Raw genomic sequence first — 10,742 nt, forward strand, 5'->3', positions numbered from 1 at the left:
CTTAATTTATCGACCCCGAAGGATGAAAGGCAAAGTCGATCTCGGCGGAATTTGAACACAGAACATAAAGAGACGAAATACCTATTTCTTTACTACCCACAAGGGGCTAAACACAGAGAGGACAAACAAGGACAGACAAACGGATTAAGTCGATTATATCGACCCCAATGCGTAACTAGTACTTATTTAATCGAACCCGAAAGGATGAAAGGCAAAGTCGACCTTGACGGAATTTGAACTCAGAACGTAACGGCAGACGAAATACCTATTTCTTTATTACCCACAAGGGGCTAAACATAGAGGGGACAAACAAGGACAGACATAGGTATTAAGTCGATTACATCGACCCAGTGCGTAACTGGTACTTAATTTATCGACCCCGAAAGGATGAAAGGTAAAGTCGACCTCGGCGGAATTTGAACTCAGAACGTAACGGCAGACGAAATACCGCTGAGCATTTCGCCCAGTGTGCTAACGTTTCTGCCAGCTCGCCGCCTTAATCAGAAAAGGAAATTAAGAACGCTATGTGTAATGTCAATCCGGAGTTGCCAGTGACTGTACAAGGTATAAAAAGTAAATCAGCGGAGGACAAACACATGATCAAAATGAAAGAAACCTTGAAAAATAAACAAAAGAGAAACACTTTTCATTCTGCGACGATGTACGCAGAAAGAGTGGTAGGTCCAACTGCACTACAGAAACTGATATTACATGAATTTCATAGTGGACATCAGGGGATGTCAAGAATGAAAGCTTCGGTGAGGAGCTACGTGTATCGGCAACAATTTACCGGATACGAGTTCAAGAAATTTTGCAAAATGCATGCAAACAAACACAGGTTTACCCCGCCCTACCACCCAATGAGCAAGCAGAACGATTCGTACTTTCAAGCGAGCGCTAGAATAATCAAGGAACGAGTTAGGAAATGGAGAAGCGCTAACTAAATTCTTAAAGGTGTACAGAATAATGCCCAATCCGAATTCCAGTTCAGACAAGTCGCCTGCAGAGCTAATGTTCGCTCGAAAGGATTAAATCGATCTTCGACAAATTGTTACCAAAGGAAAAAACGTACAGAGAAAATACAAAAAAATTAACAAAACATTTTGATGTCGGAGACAAAGTTCATTTCAAAGTATACAAGAACGGTAAAGAGAGTTGGCAGGATGGTGTAGTAACTAAAAGAATGGGAAACCGGATGTATTTAATAAATGACCAACGATGGGAACATAAGCGACACTTAAAACCCAAACATACAGAAGAAAGGAAAGAAACTCCAATGGAGGTGTTTCACGACATGTTGGATGTGCCAGCACCGAAAGAGATTGAGCCTAGAAAGAGCAGTAAGTGAAAACATAAACAGACTGAACATTGTAAATGTTCAGTCTGTGAACATATCTGATCGAAAGTAAACGTTGCAGGTTCTGTTTCGCGGAAAGGAGAATTATTCTAAAATGCTTATACGATCCGGAAAACGACCCGGATCGTATAAATATTTTAGAATAATTCTCCTTTCCGCGAAACAGAACCTGCAACGTTTACTTTCGATCAAATATGGCCAGACCATTCTAGTAACTATGTTTTGTTACATTTCTTTTCCTCAACACTGAGCTATCTGGGGGCAATATATTCCTCCAGGGTAAAAGAGGTCATCATATCTGATGCAATAGTAGACGCGAAACTAGCTGCAATAGTAGACGCGAAACTGACGGTATCATTCTTTTCTACTCTAGGCACAAGGCCCGAAATTTTGGGGGAAGGGGCCAGTCGATTAGATCGACCCCAGTACGCAGCTGGTACTTAATTTATCGACCCCGAAAGGATTAAAAGCAAAGTCGACCCCGAAAGGATGAAAGACAAAGTCGACCCTGGCGGAATTTGAACTCAGAACGTAACGGCAGACAAAATACCTATTTCTTTACTACCCACAAGGGGCTAAACACAGAGAGGACAAACAAGGATAGACAAACTGATTAAGTCGATTATATCGACCCCAATGCGTAACTGGTACTTAATTTATCGACCCCGAAAGGATGAAAGGCAAAGTCGACCCCGGCGGAATTTGAACTGAGAACGCAACGGCAGACGAAATACCTATTTCTTTATTACCCACAAGGGGCTAAACACAGAGGAGACAAACAAGGACAGACATAGGTATTAAGTCGATTACATCGACCCCAGTGCGTAACAGGTACTTAATTTATCGACCCCGAAAGGATGAAAGGCAAAGTCGACCTCGGCGGAATTTGAACTCACAACGTAACGCAGACGAAATACCGCTAAGCATTTCCCCCGGCGTGCTAACGTTTCTGCCAGCTCGCCGCCTTCCGGCGGTAACATTCTGACTAGTCATATGCCATAACCAGTAATAACTACTCAACGATACATATCGGTTTAGGTTATTAGATATAAAGGAGAAACAAAGGATTTACAAACGTAATTCCTCGCATCTGGTTAAGCACTGCTTTGTGGTTCGGCCTGCTAGTACCGACGCTATTGTTTACAAGTTGCGATACCATGCAAGTAAATGAAAACAAAAAAGAAAAAAAATAGCAAATGGATATTTTATAATAACTTATACTCTGGAAATAAGAATAGATCAAGCGGAAAAAAAGCTTAACAGGTTTTTACGAAACTAAATTTGCCAACTTAAGAGTCGAGTCGCTTCTTTTAAAGCTGACAATTTGCTTTCATTGATTTATTTTATTCATTTTTTTTTTCCTGTTCCCGTTCTAGAAATCTAGATTTAAACAGATTACGGAATAACAAAACGCTGATAAGCTGATTATATTGTCTTATTTCGATTATAGTCTTCTGTCAGCTTGCTTTCCATGCAATGGAGTTAACGACCATCTTTCCCGCTGTTTGTTTCAACTCCATTTCTGTCAAGTCAACAAGGGAGTCTTTATATAGTCGCTCGATGTGCTAGAAATAGCAATCAATGTTACTTTAAATGAACACCTCTCTCCCATGTTCTTAAAAATATATAATGCATTAGATAATGTAGTCTCCGATACTCTCTCCTAAAATTGGATCAGATGACCACAGATATATATATATATATTATATATATAATATATATATATATATATATATATAAAGCATAGTGTTTACTGATTTTAACCCACGTGGTGGAAAGGGGAGAGCAGAAATTCTTCGCTTGCATATTTTGAGTTTGTTGGCACTGTTAGTTTCGAGCAGATCTTCAAAAGCGATAAGAAGCCGAAAGGGTATGCTCCCACTTTCAGTGTTTTCAAATCCAAACCAAGGAGTTCTGAGCTGATGATAGAAATGTCGAGTTGACTAATCTAGAAACGTACGTTCTCAAATAACCTTTGCATTTGATTTTTTAATGTCTTTACCCCCATACTTTCGTGAGTTGAATTGAGCAAACACTATATGAGAGAGATTTTCTTTAAGTATTAGAAATAGTTTTAAAAAAGTTTTTAGCTACTATTTCTAATGAGTTCAGTATGTGGCAAAGTAATTTATTTTACTAAGCCCTTTTATATAATGTAATAATTTGAATTCGCCTTAAATGGTCCCTTTGCATACTGAATACTTGGTGAAATTGATTAATAATTAATTAATTTTACCCTCAATTGTTGAAATTATATATATATATATATATATTTCCTAATATAATAATGAGCGTTGTGTTTTCATATATATATATATATATATATATATATATATATATATAGAGAGAGAGAGAGAGAGAGACAGAGAGAGAGAGAGAGAGATAGTTGTCCAAAATCACGCTGGACGGAGTAGGAGAAAGAGTAGTATAAGTGAAGGGAGAGAAAATAGTAATTCATTGAAGGAGAAGTAGTGAGAGTAATAGCGCTGACTGAGAGGGAGTGAGAGAAAGTAATTGCAATGAGAGAAAGGAAGTGGCAAAGAGCGCGTCGTGTATCTTCTGTTTTCCTCCGTCACAACATATGAATGAGAAGGGTGATAGATGAATAACGAAGGAAGGGGTGAAAAAAATGAATGTATGTGTATGTAAAAGGGAGATGTTTGTGTGTGTGAGTGTGTTTGTGTGTGAGCGTGTTTGTGTGTGAGTGTGTTTGTGTGTGAGTGTGTTTGTGTGTGAGTGTGTTTGTGTGTGTGTGTGAGTGTGTGTGAGTGTGTGAGTGTGTGTGAGTGTGTGTGAGTGTGTGCGCTCGAGCGCTCGAAATGGGATGGTGAACGTTTAACGCTGAAGAGAAAAATCAAACAGCATTTCAACAGAGTATATGTGTGTAAATGCAGAAGGGAAGCATGTGAATGTATGTGAACATTGACAAGTGTGTTAATTTGATTTACCATCCATATCTTCTACTATAATAATATTCGTGTGTATTTCTCCGTCACGACATATGAATGAGAAAGGAAGGGGTGATAGAAGAAAAAGGAAGGAAGAGATGATGGCAAACTTGGTAGTGGGAATGATGGAAGTTCTACGGTGAAAAAATCAATCAGCGTTTTAACTCTTCAGAGTATATGTGTCTATAAAAGGGAGTCATGTGAATGTGTGTGCGCGCGTGCAATGGAAGTGGGATGGGGAACATTCAGCACTGAAAAGAAAAATCAAACAGCATTTCAACTCTGTGTGAATATATATGTGTCTGCGTGTACAAGGGAAGTATGTGAATTTTTTGTATCTGTGATACAATATACAAAATACAATTAGTCATCATTTTCTGACGTCACGGGGTCAGCTCGTATACTATAATAAAGAAAGCTGTTTATTAATTAATTTGGAATATGTAACTTTTAGTAAAAATAAAAGCAATTATTGAAGTCTATACTCTCTAGAAAATCCCTATAAATTCCAATTTTGATATATTGCTTTATCAAAACAGGAGTGTCAAATTCTTTTATTATTGAAAATTTTAACTTCGTGGTTCAATTACAAGACTAATTTTTATTCAAAGCGACAAAGTTATTTAACACTACAAGATAGTATTTTTAAAGTCTCTGTTTATACTTCTTCTGGAAGTATAAAGGTTGCCAAATATTTGCGACGCTACACTCTACCGATATATCAATATCCTAGTTATATCTTTAATCCAGCGTCAGCCAAATTGAGTTGATTCCATTATCCTTTCATATTGGGTTTTGTTGAAGAAATTGAATGCCGAATAAAAAACTGCTTTAAATTTACTAACGCCAGTTGGACATAATTACAAATACCTACCCACCTCCATGACTGTTTTCACATAACTTTCAGAAAAAAAATGGATATTTTAAAATCAAATTTCCTATAAATTCCGTTTAAATAATGTAGAACCAGAATCATATCACAATTTAATGTGAAATTGGAGGGTGGTGTGTGGATATTTCAGGCGTCTCGGCTTTGTTTTCTTGTACAGTTCGATGATGTTAGTTACAATTGAGTTGAAAAATAATATTTTGAGAATTATTCTACCTATTTTACCTTTTGGAATTTCTTAAATGAATATTTTTTAACAAAATGAAATTTTCCAGATATACCGGCATAATTCGAAAAAAGCAAAAGATAAAAGAATGTTTTAAATTTTTGCACAGGGCCAGCAATTTCTAAGTAATTGACTGGTACTTATTACATCGACCCCGAAAGGATGAAAGGCAAAGTCGACTTCGGCAGCATGTAAACTCAGAACGTAAAAAACAAGAGAAATGCCGCAAAGCATTTTGCCCGGCGTTCTAAAGAGTTTGTCAGCTCACCGATTTAGACTGCGATAAAATATTCTTTTCTACTCTAGGCACAAGGCTCGAAATTTTGGGGGAGTGGGGCCAGTCGATTAGACATACCCCAGTACGTAACTGGTACTTAATTTATCGATCCCGAAAGGATGAAAGGCAAAGTCGACCTCGGAGGGATTTGAACTCGGAACATAAAGACAGATGAAATACCGCTAAAGCATTTCGCCCGACCTGCTAACATTTCTGCCAGCTCACCGATTTAGACTGCGATAAAATATTCTTTTCTACTCTAGGCACAAGGCTCGAAATTTTGGGGGAGTGGGACCAGTCGATTAGACATACCCCAGTACGTAACTGGTACTTAATTTATCGATCCCGTAAGGATGAAAGGCAAAGTCGACCTCGGCGGAATTTGAACTCAGAACGTAAAGACAGACGAAATACCGCTAAAGCATTTCGCCTGGCGTGCTAACGTTTCTGCCAGCTCGCCGTCTTACTACGATAAAATATTGAAAGAAACATTTAGCTTGCGAGTTAGTATTATTAGACGAATAAAAGATACAAGGGAAAATTAGGCGTAACATCCCAGTAAAGCTACACGAATTGGGAATATCATTTTGCGACCAGAAGAATGACCGCACAGAAGACGATCTTTGTGCTAGGTATAATAATTCCTTCTAATTCTAGTACAATGCCAGCAATTTTGAGGAATAGCGAAATCGATTAACACCGACACCGTGCTCAAATGGTACTTATTTTATCGTCCCCAATCAGCTAGGATGTATTTCTTAGCAAGGGGTTATCTACTAAAAACATCTCCCCCCAGAACTTACGTAAGATTTGCTCAAACTCAATGTGAACCAGACATTTCGTACACAAAATCACACGACATAGTATCATCGTATTTCTTTTTACTCTCGGCACAAGGCCCGAAATTTGGGGGTGAGTGATCAAGTCGATGTGAGTTACTGTTCATTGTGGCAGGATTGGTAGTATGAATACTTAGTAATTTTCAAGAGTTTTATTAGCTGGCAATTCTGATCCTGAAAACATCCTATAGATAAAGGACGACACTTGAGAAGGAAAGATGATTCATGGGTAGATGTGGGAGATAGAAACACAAGTAAAGACGGAATTTCTGAGCTCCGAAACAAACAAAAAAGTCTAGTGTTCTAAAACGGAGTATGTGCCTTACTCATTGTAATGTGCCTTATTCATCCTCTATGTTTTACATTGTAATATACACAAAATGCATTTTCTAAATCTTTTATCTGATCCAGTCATTAGATTGCGGCCATACTGGAGTACCACCTCGAGGAATGTTTAGTTGAATGAATCGATCCCAGTATATTTTCTAAAGCCTGGTACTCATTCTATCAATAGATGTTTGTGTGTGTGTGTGTATGTGTGTGTAGGCGTAGGAGTGGCTGTGTGGTAAGTAGCTTGCTTACCAACCACATGGTTCTGGGTTCAGTCCCACTGCGTGGCACCTTGCGCAAGTGTCTTCTACTATAGCCTCGGGCTGACCAAAGCCTTGTGAGTGGATTTGGTAGACGGAAACTGAAAGAAACCCGTTGTGTATATATATATGTGTGTATATGTATGTATATATATATATATTATATATATATATAATATATATATATATATATATATATTATATATATATATATAAGAAGATAAAAACGGAAAATACGCACACTTACATGGTTATAGTATAATTTTTAATGTATCGACCGGTTTCGCAATCGCTATTCATGATACAATGTTTAATTTATATGAAAATGTATTTTTTCTTAAGAAGAAATTGGGTCCATGTTGTTTGAAATGAAATTCACGAGTGAATGATTTTACAAGTTGACAACTAAAGGGAGGTAATTGGTTGTTATTATTGTTATTGTTGTGTGTAAGGGAGATAACTGTTTAGGTTTTGGGTGGGAAATAAATGTGTACAGAAAGGAGACAGGTTTAAGAAAAAATTAAAAAAGGGGGCCTTGTTTAGTACAGTGATGTAATATGTAAAAATATAAAAATTAGTTATGCATGCTTATTAAGACGTGTTTTGTATTTTTCAATGAAAAAAGTTTCTTTATTTAAGCGTTCTAGTTGAGAGATTGTGTCTTTGCCCTGGTAGAAAAGGAAGACTAAAATTTGGTTTGATGTTACCTGCACATTTTTCTATGTGTTCACTAAGAGGAATTTGTCTGTATTGCGGGAAACGGATTTGCTCCTTATGCAGAGTGATTCTCTTCCTCAAAATTAAACTCGTTTGTCCAATGTACTGATGACTGCAACCCGAGCAGGTTATTACATAAATTAGGTTCTCAGAGGCACAGGTGAAACTAGTTTTAATTGTGAACCTCTGTCCTTGTTTGAAAAGGAAATCCGAGCCTTCAAGAAGGTGGGGGCAGGTTCCACAGTTCGGGCGTCTACATTTTTCAACCGTTGGTTTCGTGGTTGTTTTGTAAAGCTTCGCATTTGTTAGTAGTCTCTTTAGCGATTTGTCTTGTTTTTTGCATTTGATGAGTTTGTGTGTTTTCAGGATGTCGTTCATTTTTGGATATCTAGTTAGTAAAGGGAGAGTTTGCACAATAGTGTTGAATGCCTCACTGTTTCTGGGGTTGTGTGTTGATATAAAGAGTAATGTTTTGGTTTGAGGTATGGTGCTATTTCTTTTTGTTCTTTGTGTTTTTGTGTCTAATTGTTTGGCACGTTTAATTCCCTCGTCGATAAGAGAGGGTGGATATTGTCTTTCAATAAGTGTTGTTTTGAGGTCTTGAAGACGAAGGTCCCGAGTTGTTCTATCAGACACTATTGTGCAGATCCTTTTTGCTAAGTTAAAAGGGATGTTTATTTTTATGTGTTTCGGGTGGCATGAGTTAAAAAGAAGATATTGTTTTGCGTCAGTTGGTTTATAATAAATGTCAGTTATGATTTCATTGTTGACTTTTTTTATCATGATGTCTAAAAATGGAAGTTGTTCTTTATTATATTCCATTGTGAATTGAATGTTACTATTTATGTCATTTAGTGTTATTTTGAAATCCAAAAGTTTGTCGATGTTCTCCTTTCAGATGATAAAGCAGTCATCTAGGTATCTCTTCCAATTTTCTCTTATGTAGAGGTAAAATGGTTAACCATATTTCTGAAGTGATACTTCATATAAGGTGAATTCAAAATAACCAATTATTAGGTTCGCAAGAACAGGAGCTGTTTTCGTCCCCATCGCAATTCCGCATTTCTGACGATAGTATGTGTCATCAAATAGGAAATAATTGTTCTGAAGTATAAATTTTAAGGATTCAATAATAAAGGTCTGGTTTAATCGTTCCGAGAGCACTTCGGGGTACTTTTCCAACAAGAATTTAATTGCTTTAATTCCATAGTCATGGGGGATGTTGGTGTAAAGATTGATAACATCGAGGGTGACCAATACTGCTTCTTCATTAATCGTTTTTGGTAGGTGTTCTAACATGTCTAAATCATCCCTAATGAAGCTTTTGATGTATTTCAGCAAGGGCTTCAGTAGGATGTCTAGAACATTGCTCAGTCGGTGGGTTTCACAGGCTGGCCCAGCTACAATGGGTCTTAAAGTCAAGTCTTCTGGCGTTTGGATGTTTATATATTTGCCTGGTGATTGTTTGCAGGCTTCATTGATTATCTCGCTCTTGTGTATTTTAGGGAGGCCATAAAAAAGACTGGGTTTACATTTGAAGCTCGTGATGTAGTCTGTTTCTTTTTCTGTCAGGCCTTTTCCATGTAGGAGAATTAAGGATACAAGATTTTTCATGGTTTTTTGTTGTTTATAGTTTATAATTTTTTCGTAGAAGGCTTTGTTTTCTAATATGGAAAGTACTAGTTTTTTATAGTGTTCTGTGTCCATCAAAACTACAGCACTTCCTTTGTCAGCTTCTTTAATTGTCAGATCTGTGTCGTTTTTTAGTTCAGTCAGATTTTTCCATTCTAGATTGTTGAGGTCAGGATTAATTTTTCGTTTAATGGATGTGTAGGGGAAATTTTGGATATGGTTGCAGTAGTCATCCAGTGTTTTATTCCTACCCTTATGTGGGAGGTAATTACTTCTGTTTTTGACTAGTGATTCATCTTCGTTGTCGTAGTCAGTTAGTGCTTCTGCGAGTCGTAGTTTTCTGCAGAATTCTGAAATATTGTCTTTAATTTCATACATATTATATATATATATATATATATGTTTGTGTGTCTGTGTTTGTCCCCCAACATCGCTTGACAACCGATGCTGGTCGATTACTTCGACTTATCGGTGTTCAGCCGGTACCTTATTTTATGGACCCTGAGAAAACAGAAGGTAAAGTCAGTCTCAGCAAAATTTGAACTCAGAATGTAAAAAGCCGTGAGAAATGCCGCTAAGTATTGTGTCCGACGTGTTAACGATTTTGACAGCTCACAATCCTACTACATACAATATTAGCCACATCTTTAATATTAGAACAACAACTAGTACAACAACAAAAATTACAACATCAACGGCATCAGCTGCAACAACAATATCGTCACCGTCAACAACAACAAACGCGTGAACTATTAAAATGGCGCCTGTTAGTCTCGTTATCTGCTAAACAATCGACTCGTGTTACGACAAATTGACCGGTGTAAAATGATACGATATGAAATTAGGTCCGGATTAGGGTAGACGACACTCAGGAATCATATCTTACTGAAGTTATGTTATATATATATATATATATACACACACACACACACATTCATATATACATATCTATCTCTCTCTCTCTCTGTATATATATATATATATATATATATATATATATATATATATATATATATATATATATATATATATATGTATGTTGTATGATGTATGTATGTATGTGTGTGCGTATATGTAGTAGGTGCAGGCACGTGTATGTATGGTAAGATGGTTTTTTCACAACTCAACTGTGGTAAGATGGTTGTTTCACAGCTCAACTGGTACTTATCATTTCATCGATCCCGAAAGGCCGAAAGGCAAAGTCGACCTCAGAACGCAAAGACAAATGAAATGTTGCGAAGCATTGTGTTTGGGTTACCAGTTCGCC

At 37.1% G+C, this 10,742-nt stretch overlaps 1 long non-coding RNA gene across 1 annotated transcript in view; it reads right to left on the reverse strand.

Annotated features, from left to right (window-relative positions):
* The window catches only part of LOC118766782, a 19,988-nt gene extending 15,225 nt beyond the window's left edge, over positions 1–4,763 (reverse strand). Inside the window, exon 1 of the long non-coding RNA XR_005002693.1 lies at positions 4,754–4,763. This is a non-coding gene — a long non-coding RNA (uncharacterized LOC118766782). The remainder of the gene's footprint in view (positions 1–4,753) is intronic.
* Positions 4,764–10,742: the final 5,979 nt, after the last annotated feature.

The sequence above is a fragment of the Octopus sinensis genome, linkage group LG17 (assembly GCF_006345805.1).
Source record: "Octopus sinensis linkage group LG17, ASM634580v1, whole genome shotgun sequence".
NCBI classification, from domain to species: Eukaryota; Metazoa; Mollusca; class Cephalopoda; order Octopoda; family Octopodidae; genus Octopus; species Octopus sinensis.